We start from the raw sequence: 16,048 nt of genomic DNA, 5'->3' as shown, positions 1-16,048 counted from the left end.
GGCGATAATCCCCTTTCCAGATGCACAGGCAGCTACTGCAAACACCATTCTCCCGACTGGAACCACACGAACACTGGAACAGCTGAACAAGAAAAGCAGACATCGGCTTACACTCTTGGCAGTCAGCATACAATCCCATTCCCCCAAAGACCGAGACGACACATCGCTTTGAGAGTTAAGCAAGAACTCTGGACTGGGACACCCAGTCTGGCTTTTATTACAACCAAGTACATACAGGACACTCCCAGGGGGAGGATGAATTTAACCAATCACATGGATGTACCTCCCACACATTTCCTCCCCTTAGATTAGCACTTAACATAATTATACCGTACACCTTTTTCCCCAATTCCTGGATGTACCCCAAATACACATGCTACACCTCCAAAACAGGTATCCCCTGATAGCCCTTATTCAGGGGGACAACATATCCAAGAATCAGGTCATTCGGATGAATGGTTCGGGAGATATGAGGTTCCAAAGATTTGACCGACCGCATGGGTAAAGTATCCGAAAACAGTTCCATGCATTTTGGCCCTGCGGTCGGTCACAAACAAGGGAATGAAAACAGACGAATTGCCTGTGTTATAGAGCCTGGAGAGGGTTTGAATGAATTCCCTTGTTTGTGGGGTTCTTTCTACCGAACGGCTGGTCATTCGGTAGTTTTTATACGAATTTCTGGGAGTATGGAGGTCTCAGCGGTGTTTGCCTAGTCAAGTGTCCGATTTCAGTTCCAGACACTCGACGGCAAAACACCGCTGTTCGGTAGTTTAAGATGGCCACCGCCACGTGTTTGTTTCCCGAATGGCGGCCACCCAGAGGACAAAGAATACATTACATGGATTGCCAACTACCTGTTTGCAACATTGTTGCAAACGGTAATTGGAGGCACACTTATTCCTGGGTGGTCTGGTTGTTCGGTAGTTTCACTCAATATAATGAATGGAGTGATTCTACCGAACAATCAGATGAATGCTGCATACATATCACCCAGGTTAAACTTAACACATGAATACATATACAATATACAGGCAGTACAATAGAATATGCTTCACAGTCTTAAAGGGACAGTAGTCCTAAAATGTCCATCGCTGATTTTAAAGGGCCAGTAGCAGCAATATAAATTATTACATGCCCAAATATAGTTTTTAAAGTGCAACATGTCCAGGGGCCATAGTCAGCGGGCAGGAGGCTAGCAATCAGGCCTCTCCAGATCACAGTGGCGAAGCTGGTTTCGCCACAATGGACTATTCCCATAATTACGGCCGAGCTTAGGCTCAGGGGAATCCCCTTTCCGGCCACAGCTAGGAAGGCTGAACTTTATAGGCTACTTACTCACCAAGCCCCCGAGCCCAGGCCAGGGACTAGTTCTCAAGGACAACCACCAAGCAACAGCACGGCCACCCAGGATACCCTGGCAGAGATCTTGGCCAATCTACAGACCCTCAATAGCAGGCTATCTAAGGTGGAAAGCGCCATCTCCTCCCCAGGTACTACCACGGTAGTCCCAGTCGCTTTCAAGGCTGTACCTACTATACCAACATGCCCTCCTATACTCCCCCCTCCAGCACCGGGCACAGCCATTACACCATTTGAGTCACCAGCACACTCCGTCCCTGACTCTATCAGGAAAGATATCCTAGACGGGAAGGATGTGTGTCTGGTGTCCTTGCTCATAGCCTCACAGGATGTACTCGAGAACAAGGCATTCAATTACGGTGATATCTCTGTGGTGCTCAAGACAAGGGATCCCAGGCTTAATCATCTGGTGGATTATCTCACCACAGGGTTCACTAAAGGGTTTCTCACGGGTATTGTAGCCATTCCCCCAGGTACACTAGAATGCCCTAATCTCCAGTCAGCACGTTTAGACCCAGTCTCCATAGACACTCTCATTGCCTCTGAAATCACCAACGGTTTCATGATCGGCCCCTTCACCTCTTCACCATTCTCCTCCTGGCGCACTAACCCATTGGTATTGCTATTCACAAATATTCCCAAAAAAAAAAAAAAAGTCTAATTATTGATTTATTGGCACCGCACTCCTCTTTTGTTCCAAGCATAAACGCACTCATTCCAGCAGACGAATTCTCACTTCAGTACGTAACCATCGACGACGCCATACAGTCCATCATATCATCTGGTAATCGACCCTGGCTTAGCAAAACGGACATCACAAACGCGTTTAAATTACTACCCATGCACCCCTCACTCTGGCACTTACACGGTGTTAAATGGCGAGGGAAATATTACTTCTCTACACGACTCACTTTCGGTTCTCGAAGCAGCCCCAAACTGTTCGACATTTTCGCAGAGTCACTATGCTGGCTGCTTCTGAACGTCACCAGGTGTCACTCCGTTATCCACTACCTCAACGACTTTTTACTAATAGAGCCAGGGTCACCTTCACCCACAGCAATCAGAAGCACTACTGCACTATTTTCCACACTTGGAGTCCCTTTGTCCACAGCCAAAACTATAGGCCACACAACTAAATTGACCTTTCTGGGGATAGAACTGGACTCGGTTAACCTCAGAGCTAGCCTCCCCCACGACAAACTGTCACGTTTGAGAGGGGAGATGACTTGTTCCTGCGGAATGATGTTTGCACTAGAAAATAACTTCAGTCCCTTCTCGGATCCCTGAACTTTGCGATGCGCATCATTCCGCAGGGAAGGTCTTTCATATCCAGACTCCTTTGCCTGCTGCACGGAGTTCCGGACTCTGGCACAGTTTCTTTGGACCCCCACGCCAAGGCTGACTTAGCTATGTGGGGGAAGTTTTTGAAGGACTGGAATGGAATCTCCATGTTTATTCCCCCTCCCCCTTCACCCATCATCCACACAGACGCAGCAGCCAATACCGGTTTTGCAGCCATTTTTGGGAACCACTGGTTCAGGGGCCATTGGCCCACTGATTCGGATGCCTTGCCAGGATTCAGAGAGACCTCAGCACTATTTGAAATGTATCCCATTGTGGCGGCCACACACACCTGGGGTCATCTCTGGTCTGGCAAGGCAGTCAAATGCTACTCTGATAACTTGGCAGCTTGCGAAATCGTGAACAAAGGGCGATCATCTTCCCTGACCATCATGCGGCTGATTCGCAAGCTGACCTGGTTGGCAGCATCCGGCCAGTTTCACTTAGTTTGTTTTCACATCCCGGGTATTCACAACACGGCCACTGACGCTCTCTCGTTCTCAATTTCAGGCATTTTCTCAGGCACTCCCAACGGCTCACCTACAACCATCCAGGACACCACGGTTCCATGATCTAATCCTGGATTAAGCACACTCTTGAACCACGCTAGAGCACTCACTCACCAAGCATTATCACCAAACACGGCTATCACTTACAATAGGGCTCTTAATATATTTAATAAATTCACAGCAGAGTTCGGTTTACAAGGTGACTTCTCTATTCAAACCATGGTGGCTTTTGCCTCTTTTTTCCACCTACACCTTAAACTATCTCGCAACACCATTAAACTATATCTCACGGGGGTCCAGCACCACAGCCTCACCTTTTTTTCCTAACAACACACCTTTCCTGTCTTCATACCCCGTCAAAAAGGTTTTGAAAGGAATATCAAAGGTTTCACCTCCACTCTCTACCATTAGATTACCTATAGATGGGCCTATCTTCAGGTCACTTAGCAATCTCCTTGACACAGCCCCATTCGACATCGGCACAAATACGGTGATCAAATCTGCTTTATATCTCGCTTTCTACGGTTTTCTCAGACCTAGAGAGTTCACCGTAATTTGTCAAGGAGATACGAAGCTAAGACTTAAAATATCACACCTCACTAAAATAGAGGATCACTACCAACTTTCGATCCCTACAACTAAAACCAACCGGTCACTACACCCTACTATAATTCCTCTCTTCCCTACTGATAATGCCTGGTGTCCGGTAAAAGTACTAGACCACCTACGGTCAACTCTGCACGGTCACCTACTGGACTCTCCGCTCTTAACACTACAAGGGCACCCGTTAACCACAGCAAAATTGATGGTTCATATCAGAATTCTGTTATCTAAGCTCGGACACAACCCGATTGCATTCTCTAGGCACTCCTTCCGTATAGGAGCAGCCTCTAGCACTAACACACCGGTCCATATCATCAAGAGACTGGGGCGGTGGAAATCCTCCATATATACTGCATATATTCCACAGCCGGAGAAAGAGCTTCGCCAAGCTTTCAGCAACTTGGTTTTGTAAAAAATGCAATAAAGTGTGTATTTCTCGAATTTATCTTTTTGCCCTCTTTTATTTACAGGCCCACTCGTACGTTGGTTTCGGCACACCACAACCAACTTTGCTCACAGTTACTATCCATTACGTATTTAAATTCCGAGCACAAGTTAAAAGGCCTGAACTTGTGGAGGCCTGAATTTGTGGGAGGAGTAAGTCCCCTACTTAAACTCCCAGCCCCTACTCACCTCTGCATTTCAGCTGATTGTTCCCACCCACCTACACCCTGTTATAATTACATTCTCCTTGGTGGGCCCTCTTTTATTTACAGGCCCACTCGTACGTTGGTTTTGGCACACCACAACCAACTTTGCTCACAGTTACTATCCATTCCGTATTTAAATTCCGAGCACAAATATACTATATGCACGCTGTGTATATCACATACATTCTATATGCACGCTGTGTATATCCCATACATATTAAATGCACAATGTGTATATCAAATACATTCTATATGCATGCTGTGCATATCACATACATACTATATGCATGATGTGTATATCATACATATTATATGCACGCTGTGTGTATCACAAAAATAAACACAAAGTCTGGACTCTAGTACAGACTACAGGGCGCCACAAGCATTAAGATGTGTGGTGATCTAATTAAAGATGATACTGAATAATTCAGAATAATGTCATAAAAATACCATATGTGAAAATATAAAATCCAATTTATTAGGACAATATCTAAAAGTGCAACATGCACAAAAGAATCAAGAACCCCTAGAGGTAGCAGCTATACTTATACAATGCTTGAGTAAAGTGCCAAATGCTAAAGTGCAAAGCATACAAAGTGTCAATGATATTTTCTTTAAGCAAAAGAATGCACAAATACTTTAACAATAAAAAGCATGTAAAACTAGACTGCTATACCGAAATTGTAGGGTTCTTGCAGGTGCTCGGTGCTCAACGCGTTTCGTCGGTAACGACTTCCTCAGGAGCTTGCTGAATTCCTGCCGGTCTTCTCTCTCTTTTAAATCCGCCGGTCTGGCCTACAATTTCGGTATAGCAGTCTAGTTTTACATGCTTTTTATTGTTAAAGTATTTGTGCATTCTTTTGCTTAAAGAAAATATCATTGACACTTTGTATGCTTTGCACTTTAGCATTTGGCACTTTACTCAAGCATTGTATAAGTATAGCTGCTACCTCTAGGGGTGCTTGATTCTTTTGTGCATGTTGCACTTTTAGATATTGTCCTAATAAATTGGATTTTATATTTTCACATATGGTATTTTTATGACATTATTCTGAATTATTCAGTATCATCTTTAATTAGATCACCACACATCTTAATGCTTGTGGCGCCCTGTAGTCTGTACTAGAGTCCAGACTTTGTGTTTATTTTTGTATAGAGGTTGGAGTGACCTCAGAACAGTGGCTTGCCTACATTAAGTTTAAAACTTGTCATTACCTTCACCACCCACCAATTTATCCCTGTGTGTATCACATACACACAGCGTGCATATAGTATGTATGTGATACACACAGCGTGCATATAGTATGTATCACATACATACTATATGCACGCTGTGTGTATCACATACATACTATATGCACGCTGTGTGTATCACATACATACTATATGCACGCTGTGTGTATCACATACATACTATATGCACGCTGTGTGTATCACATACATACTATATGCACGCTGTGTGTATCACATACATACTATATGCACGCTGTGTATATCACATACATACTATATGCACGCTGTGTTTATCACATACATACTATATGCACGCTGTGTTTATCACATTCATACTATATGAATGATGTGTATATCACATACATACTATATGCACGCTGTTTATATCACGATTAGCCTTTACCGCCTCCACTGGAAGGCTGTTCAATTTATAAATCACTGTTAGCATTTACTGCTTCCACTAGAGTGCCAGTCGAGGTACCTACTAACCTATCTATATCACTGTTGGCCTTTACTGCTACTGGAAGGCCATTACAGGAATCTACTACTCTCAAAATCACTATTAGTCTTTACCGCTTCAGTGGAAGACTGTTTCATGTAACTTCTACCTTTTCTATATCACTGTTAGCCTTTACTGATTCCATTAGCAAAGTGGACTCTTAACATAACGGAGATTCTGAACTGAAGTAAAGAAAAGGGAAACATAAAGCCCTTTAACATTATCGCAAAATATATAATGTTATATATACAGGGAGTGCAGAATTATTAGGCAAGTTGTATTTTTGAGGATTAATTTTATTATTGAACAACAACCATGTTCACAATGAACCCAAAAAACTCATTAATATCAAAGCTGAATATTTTTGGAAGTAGTTTTTAGTTTGTTTTTAGTTATAGCTATTTTAGGGGGATATCTGTGTGTGCAGATGACTATTACTGTGCATAATTATTAGGCAACTTAACAAAAACAAATATATACCCATTTCAATTATTTATTTTTACCAGTGAAACCAATATAACATCTCAACATTCACAAATATACATTTCTGACATTCAAAAAAACAAAAAAAAACAAATCAGTGACCAATATAGCCACCTTTCTTTGCAAGGACACTCAAAAGCCTGCCATCCATGGATTCTGTCAGTGTTTTGATCTGTTCATCATCAACATTGCGTGCAGCAGCAACCACAGCCTCCCAGACACTGTTCAGAGAGGTGTACTGTTTTCCCTCCTTGTAAATCTCACATTTGATGATGGACCACAGGTTCTCAATGGGGTTCAGATCAGGTGAACAAGGAGGCCATGTCATTAGATTTTCTTCTTTTATACCCTTTCTTGCCAGCCACGCTGTGGAGTACTTGGACACGTGTGATGGAGCATTGTCCTGCATGAAAATCATGTTTTTCTTGAAGGATGCAGACTTCTTCCTGTACCACTGCTTGAAGAAGGTGTCTTCCAGAAACTGGCAGTAGGACTGGGAGTTGAGCTTGACTCCATCCTCAACCCGAAAAGACCCCACAAGCTCATCTTTGATGATACCAGCCCAAACCAGTACTCCACCTCCACCTTGCTGGCGTCTGAGTCGGACTGGAGCTCTCTGCCCTTTACCAATCCAGCCACGGGCCCATCCATCTGGCCCATCAAGACTCACTCTCATTTCATCAGTCCATAAAACCTTAGAAAAATCAGTCTTGAGATATTTCTTGGCCCAGTCTTGACGTTTCAGCTTGTGTGTCTTGTTCAGTGGTGGTCGTCTTTCAGCCTTTCTTACCTTGGCCATGTCTCTGAGTATTGCACACCTTGTGCTTTTGGGCACTCCAGTGATGTTGCAGCTCTGAAATATGGCCAAACTGGTGGCAAGTGGCATCTTGGCAGCTGCACGCTTGACTTTTCTCAGTTCATGGGCAGTTATTTTGCGCCTTGGTTTTTCCACACGCTTCTTGCGACCCTGTTGACTATTTTGAATGAAACGCTTGATTGTTCGATGATCACGCTTCAGAAGCTTTGCAATTTTAAGAGTGCTGCATCTCTCTGCAAGATATCTCAATATTTTTGACTTTTCTGAGCCTGTCAAGTCCTTCTTTTGACCCATTTTGCCAAAGGAAAGGAAGTTGCCTAATAATTATGCACACCTGATATAGGGTGTTGATGTCATTAGACCACACCCCTTCTCATTACAGAGATGCACATCACCTAATATGCTTAATTAGTAGTAGGCTTTCGAGCCTATACAGCTTGGAGTAAGACAACATGCATAAAGAGGATGATGTGGTCAAAATACTAATTTGCCTAATAATTCTGCACTCCCTGTACAAAGAATTAAATACATTACATGCTCTCAATTTCAGTTTTTTATCCACACGTATTTTTACTGATGGCTGTTAAGACATGTTGGCCCATGATCCTCCAGGGCATGAGGTGTCCTCATTAAAAATAGAATAAACAGAAATAGGTCAAACTAATAGACCGCTTACAGTGCGGTCTTAACATTAAGTCAAGGGCTTTCGGAATGTTTAAACATTAAAACATGAATTCTTTTATGATAAGCTTTATCATAACAGTCTACATATTTATTCTGTCAATTTACTATATACTTTAAAAGGATGGTTAAGCCACTTTAAATAACTTATCATAGAGGCGTTAAAATGGAGGACTCCAGTTATCTGTAATATATCATATCATTTCACAAAATGGGGGGTTTAATTGCTTCAAGTGAAATGACAAATCAATACATCAAAAGGTAAATGTTCAGAAAAAGCTGACAATTTATGATAATTACATTTTGCAAACTAGTTGCCCTGTCATTACAACTCATTTTTTTATTTTTGTATTCTTTATTTATTCCAAGACAGGACAGTCAGTACATAACATATACAGGTATACCGAGATATGTATAAATAGGCATCAACCCTAAGCTTTCTAACTCTATATGTCATCATCATGAATGCACAATTAAATTTGAAAATGTTATACAACATGCAGTCATGGAGTACGAGTTGCCTGAAATTACCCATTTGGTGATTCACAACCTTACTACGTCCCGTTTGGTCTTTTATAGTAAATAAAACATGTATCAACCGAGCAGTAACATACATTGAAAAACGCAAGGGGTGCCAAATGTAATCAGATTTGCTGTTTTTTTCCGCCCTTCTCTTCTCCGTATGCACGGTTGTACCATTATAAGAAAAGGAGGGAATATGAAAAAGAAATAGAGTAAAAACAGAAGAGAGAAGAGTGTCCTCGATAAACAGAGGATGTGAGATGAGATATTTAGGGGTGTGGGCGGGAGGGGGTTAAATATTATGTCCCCCAAGGAGAGCGCTGCCCTTTTGACCGCATCTATCACATACCTCTTCGAAGCCACTCGTAGTGTGAGGACTCTTGTGAGGAGTCTTGTGCTATGTGATTTTGTGTCTCAGTCAGGTCTCCTATCCTAATCGTTCACCATACTGTCAATCCAAAGGCCCCATATCTTTTCAAATTTCTTTCCCGTTCCTCTAACCTGTGCCGTCAATTTGTCCATTAAATAAGTGTCTTTTATTTTTTGTTTCACCATTGCTATTGTAGGAGTGTCCCTTTGTAACCACACCTGTGCTAGGGCTCTTCGTGCAGCTAGATTTATTTTTTGTACTAGGCGTTGTTCCATTTTTGTCCAATCGTCCATGGATCTGGATAATAGGAACACCCATGGGTCATGATTCTAACGGCACCCCCAGGCATAAAAGGGGTTAACAGCCATTTAGTAGATCTTCCCCTTCCAGAGACACAGGCACAGCTACTGTAGACACCAATCCACCGAACTGGAGAAGCATATGAATGCTCTCAAACATACGAATGCTGTAAACAGACGAATAGGAAAAACCATACGAATAGGTTTACACTCCTAGCAGTCAAACTGGAACAGCATACAATAAATCCCCCCCCAAGAACGAGACAAGGCTCCGTTTTGGGGGTCATGCAGGAACAGACAGAGCTGTGGGTTTATTGTTCTTATATACAAATTAGTACCACCCACAGGGTTTTGGAAAACAACCAATAAACACGTACAATACACTCAGACACTCCCACACAAAATCATCCCCTCTGCCTGTGATACAATAACCTTACACAATGGGTAATGTAATTATCACAGGCAGAGAAATACAGTTTTTCCACATTATTCATAACTTTCAAAGTATGCATCACATTCACATACATTTTCAGAATCAGCATACTCCAAATACAAACATACGTCAAAATCATACAAATTGGTCCAGTGGTTCAAAAGATAGATCATTGTCCTTTGTGACCAAATGAAGCATGGCTTTTCTGCCCAAAACCAGTTCCACAGAGTCTTCTATCCTGGAGATAATTGGAAAGTAATCCAATTATCTCCAAGGACAGAGGCAAAACTCAATTGAACACAGCAAAAGACAATAAAATACATAAAAATATATAACTGTGCAGCCATTGCATAAAACAGGTACATTCAACATATCCCCAGATAGATCCGAGCGCACATTATTACTGAGTGGCGCACAGATCATACACATACAGTTCAATTGCCATGGAGCCAAAATCTTTCCCATAGTCTTTCATTATACGAATGGGCTCCATGGCATAGCTATTTGGGGTATCACTGCTCAAACAGGGCAAGCACCGAATGACCCGGCTTTCGTGTCTTTGCAGGGGAAAATCAAGCGTTTCAACATGGGGCCATAGTCTAAAGGCAGCAGGTGGGCAACTAGGCTCCTCAAATGCACAGTGGCGAGATTGGTCTTGTCACAGCGTTGTTCCATTTTTTTCCAATCGTCCATGGATCTGGATAATAGGAACACCCATGGGTCGTGCTTCACTTCCCTGCCAAACACCTCTCGCAGCAATTCCACAATCTGTTTCCAGTAGGTCTGCACCTCAGGACATTCCAATCACATATTGATATATGTACCTTTATGTCCACAGCCCCTCCAGCACAAGTCTGTCGGGTTTTTGTGCATTCGGTGCAGGGTTTTTGTGCATTCATGGTTGCATACCACCGAAACAGTCTTATACGACTGTTCTTGCAAGGAGACGCATACCGAAGATGTTGCTGCGGCCTCTAATATTTCCTGCCATTCTATGCCTTCCAATGCCTCATTCAGATCTTCTTCCCACTGGTCTATATATTTGAGGTCCCCCCATTCTAGGGTATGAGCGCTTAAGTGCGAGTATAGACAAGAGATTAGGCTGCTTGGGAACTGTTCCTTTGAACACATTCACTCGAAAAACGTTAATTGCGTCTGTGCCGCCTTTATGATCCGAGGATCACGGGCATAGTCCTTAACCCCTTAAGGACCAAACTTCTGGAATAAAAGGGAATAATGACATGTCACACATGTCATGTGTCCTTAAGGGGTTAAGCTGCAGGTAGCGGAAATAGTCGAAAGGTTTTAGCGTGGCTCTACTTTTCAGTTCATCAAAAGTGACAAAGGAGCCATTTTCAAACAGTTGCAATAATCTCTGTAGTCCCGTGTTTTCAAGTCCCTTAAAATCCCTAGCCTGCATACCCGGGAGGAAGTCTCTGTTTCTTAAGAAAGGGGTCATTGGTGACGGGATGGAGGTCAGGCTGCATTTGTGAGCAGTCGTGTCCCAGACTGTGAGGGAAGTTTGTATCGCCTGGAATGGTACTGTATCTAAAGGTCTATGTTCCCTAGGGGTCCATATGAGGAACTGGGGTAGATTCGGGCCCATCAATGAGGACGCTAAGTCCACCCACCTCCTCTCGTCGGGGGGTGTATGCCATAGAGCTGTTTGGGCCAGCCGGGTTGCCACTTAATAGTAGTAGAGGTTCGGTAGATTATAACTCATTTATTAGGCAAACAGAGAATGTACATTTTCAAAGAGAAATTGTAACAAATGTAATATGTGGATAATGATTGAAAAAAGAAAATAACATAAAACAGATGTTTTAAAAAATAAATAAAAAAAAGATTACATTTTGCAAAAATATATCTCCTTATGCTGCTGTCTTTGTAGTCACAAGGGGAAGGAAGTTTATTTTCTCATTGACAGAAGCATGAAGTATTAACATGATTTCACAAGCTCTTGCACATAGTGTGTTTGGGGGTGGTTGGGGGGATTTATTAAAATGCTCTGTGATGCAAAAAATTAAATGGAGCAGTGTCACCAATGTTCCTGCTGATGCCACTGGGTTTGTTTATTTTTGGTGATTGACACATTTTTACTACTTTTTTCAACTTTTTAGAACACTTTGATCAATCTGCCGCTGTCACTCATTTTATTTTTACTATAACTAAACAATGTCTATTATGAATATTAAACAAGTTAGGTCATCTTACAATAACTCTTTGTGACAGACCTCTCTGTCTGTGAATGACATTTATTTTGTGCCGGTTCGTCTGTTTATTCGGCTATTTCCCTGTCCGTACAGTCCCTACGCTTTATTCCCTATTTACTGAAAGAACTGCCGAACGGCTGGACACCCAGCATGGGAGTGTGCTGCTGGCCTCATTAGAATGTTGTGGTTAACAACAGACACTTACTAATTGTCAAATGTTGGCTGGGTGGTCGTCGTTCGTATGAACGAACACGTGGCGGTGGCCATCTTGGACATACGAATGCCCAGCGGTGTTCGTCGATAATTTCATGGACCTGAAAACGGACACTATTTTCACACGAACACCGCTGAAGCCGTTGACCTCCCTTCATCTGTTCTTCCATTCATACGAACGCTGTACCATTCGGTACTTTGCCACATGAACAGAGTCACCCCAGATAGCTATGTGGGGATTCTGTTCGGGAGTTTTATAATTGTGTTTTTTTAATGTATTTTTATTATCTTGTATAAAATGGAGGTTATGCTCTACCCTTGGAGATAATTGAGTTACTTCCCAATTATCTCCAGAATAGAGATGAGGGTCCCATACTGTTCAAAGGGGAGTGTTTATCCCTACACTGTTATGATTGGTCAATGTAACTTTTTGTCACAGTTTTCCACCAGGTCCCATATGGGAGTGTCCACCTGGTGGAAAACCTGCATAAAAGGTGGCCATGTAGCCCAGATTAAACAGATTCCTGCGTGACCCTCAATACAGAGTCTCGGCTCGTACTTGGGGGGATTATTCGTGTACTTTCTTTTTCGGCTGTTTGGAGTGTTCAGTAGCTGCATTTATACTCGGGAAGGGAATATCCTAAACGGCTTTAATCTCTTCCATAATCGGGGTGCGGTTACAGCCTTTATTTGAATACTGTGATTTCAGTGTTCTATTAAGTAATCTGCAAGCCCCAAACATTTGACCTGTTTTCATAGTTCTGTACATTGCATTGATACTTTTTAGACAAGATTTTATTGGTGATTTACTGCTTTTTGCATTTAATGTTCCCCACAGAATCAGCAGGCTGTACATGTAGAGATAAAAAAAAACTGCAGCAAAGATTTCTACAATTGACTGTAATTAGTTTCTATTTCTTGCTACATAATGTTGAAGTGCTATTTTCTATGATGAGTGCAGAGAGAGTCATTTATTTGTGGTTGTATATCCATTATACAACTATTTCTAATGATGCCACACACTCAACAATAACAGAGACACATATTCCTATTTTCTATAATGCACAATTTTTACATAAATAAGGTTCTACAAAACCTATCCTTACAGAGTGAAATGGACCTATAAGCTTGCAGAACCCACATTCATGCATACACACACAATTAAAGAAAAAGTTGAAATACAGTATATGTTTTTCTCTTATAGTATAAATAACTTAAAGAATGTCTTCAGTAATCCTCTGCATAAGTTCCCAGAAATTTGGTAAAGAGCCCACCTCTGTTTCTGAAACCTCTTACACTTTTTTGTCACCTTACATGCATACATAGACATACAATTATACATACACTCACATACAAAAATGGACAAGACATATACACACAAACTCTGGGTCACATATGCAGACACACTATCACCGTACCACCCTAGCATACATAATCACACAATTGTACACACACAATCACTTAAAAATACATATACTGAGATACAGTTACATGCATAAAAACAGGTGCACACAGTCACATATATACACTGTCACATACAGTCACACAAAGTAACACACACAGGGGCGGACTGACTACTTGTCACGTCCTGCTCTGTTCTGTGGAGATGTCTGGCCTTGGCTTCTAGTATCCAGTACTCTTGTTACAATTCTTGTTTAGTTATCCTTGGTTTTCTATTCTATGTCTGGTTTTCTTTATGCTGGCATTTCTGGGTTCATTCCTGTAATCCATCCCTGGGATTCCCAGTCTCCAGGTTTCATTTAAATGTTTGTTTTATGTTGCCACACCCGTTTGTTTTCCTCTGTTTCAGTGTTGCTGCAGGCAGCTCCTCAAGGCTTCTGCCCTTTCTTGCAGGTAAGTGCTATATATGTCTTTTTGTTGATTTAGCATATATTAGGCAGTGTAGGACCTGCCAGATATGGGGTACATTGGCGTTGTTGGCAGGCTTATGCAATGTATGATCATATAGTGTGACTAAATCCCCATAATTTCCATATGTAGTACTTAGTTATTTCTCCTCTTGTTTTGCCTATGTTATCTTGTCTTGTTTTAGTTTGTATTCCCAGTCCATGTACAGTCCTGTCCAGTCTTGCCCATGTTATGTTCATGTTTTCCTCATGTCTTGTGTATATGTTCTGGGTTTAGCTTACTATCCTTCTCTGGTTCTGGGTTCTACTAGTTCTGTCTTGCTTTCATGTTTGGTGCCTATCTCTAGTCTTGCCTTTTTTCTAGTACTGGATACAATCTTGCTGCAGAGCCTCCCTATTAAGCTCCTGGGAGGTGTGCTTAATTTCCAAGCTCCTAGTTCCTGGTATCCGCTGAAGCTGATTTAGGGTCTTGGTATGTGGCTGCACAAACGCTGGTGCTCAACACCAGGGGGCGTGTGGTTACCCTGCACCAGACCCTGCTAATCCACCTCCACACTGTGACTCCTACTCTGAACATCAGGCATACTGGGTCCCGGTCCTGCACCGCCGCATGGATAGTGTCTGGGTCCCGGGCACCGGACCGCCACCCTTACAGTATGGCCATAGGCCCTTGGAGTTCGTGGAGTGGACTCTGCAGCTTTCCTGATCTGTTCTGTCTGTATCCTGTCCTGCCTGGAGTATGCAGTATACAAGAGTACCTGTATCTAGACCAGCCTGCTGGAGATGACTTCCTCATTCCTGTTCAGTCTGTCTGATTTCTGTCTTGGAGGGGGTCGATCTGCTAAGCAGTTCGGTGGTCTCTGCAGGTGTCATCTTGTTCTGCTTCTTGTTCTAGTTCATGTTTCGGCATGCAATAGTTCCTGTATCTGGACCAGTCTGCTGGAGATGGCTTCCTTATTTTTGTCGTGGAGGAGGTCGATCTGCTAAGCTGTACGGTGGTCGCTTTAGGTGTTCTCTTGTGATGCTTGGTTCCTGTTTCGTAGTAGTGCTCCTTTTCTGGTGGTTCCTATGCAGGAGGCCTTTCGTCCGGCGGGGGATCCTTGCCTTTTTTGGAAGTCAAGAGGACTTTGTTGCAGGATCTGCTCGCCATTCCTGGTCTCTGCCTGGGAGCTGTTTGGGGGCATCTGGAGTTCGCTCCTTAAGAGGGGCGTTAGGTCACAACCTGCTCTGATTCTGTTTCCTGGTAATCCTTCTGTTTTTGAGTGGACCTTCTTTCATTGCTGGTGGTTCCTATGCAGGAGGCCTTTCCGGTGGGGGATCCTTGCCTCCGTGGAAGTCAAGAGGACTTCGTTGCAGGATCCACTCACCATTCCTGGTCTCTGCCTGGGAGCTGTTTGGAGCATCCGGAGTTCGCTCCTTAAGAGGGGCGTTATGTCACGTCCTGCTCTGTTCTGTGGAGATGTCTGGCCTTGGCTTCTAGTATCCAGTACTCTTGTTACAATTCTTGTTTAGTTTTTCTTGGTTTTTGGTTTTCTATTCTATGTCTTGTTTTCTTTATGCTGGGATTTCTGGGTTCATTCCTGTAATCCATCCCTGGGATTCCCAGTCTCCAGGTTTCATTTAAATGTTGTGTTCCTTCGTATTTGACCTTGGCTTTGTATTCTGACTTTGTATACTCTTTATCCTTATCTGTTCTGTTTGCCGGCTTGCTGTTTATTGTGTACCAGACCCCGGCTAGTCCTAGTTTACGCTGTCTCTTTGTGCCCTTGACCTCGGATCGTTCCTGACTCTGTACTTCTCCTATATACAAATACAAAAAGAGAAGTCCTGCGCTTAAGCAGCAAGGACTACAACACACATCAGCCCCAATATATAGTAAAAACCAAAGAAAAGAAAAACGTTACCTGCGCTTTCTCCTTAATCCCTATGTATATTTAGACAAATGGAGGTCATTT

Source organism: Pelobates fuscus, chromosome 7 (assembly GCF_036172605.1).
Source record: "Pelobates fuscus isolate aPelFus1 chromosome 7, aPelFus1.pri, whole genome shotgun sequence".
Lineage (NCBI taxonomy): Eukaryota > Metazoa > Chordata > Amphibia > Anura > Pelobatidae > Pelobates > Pelobates fuscus.
Note: the sequence above shows the minus strand (reverse complement) of the source record.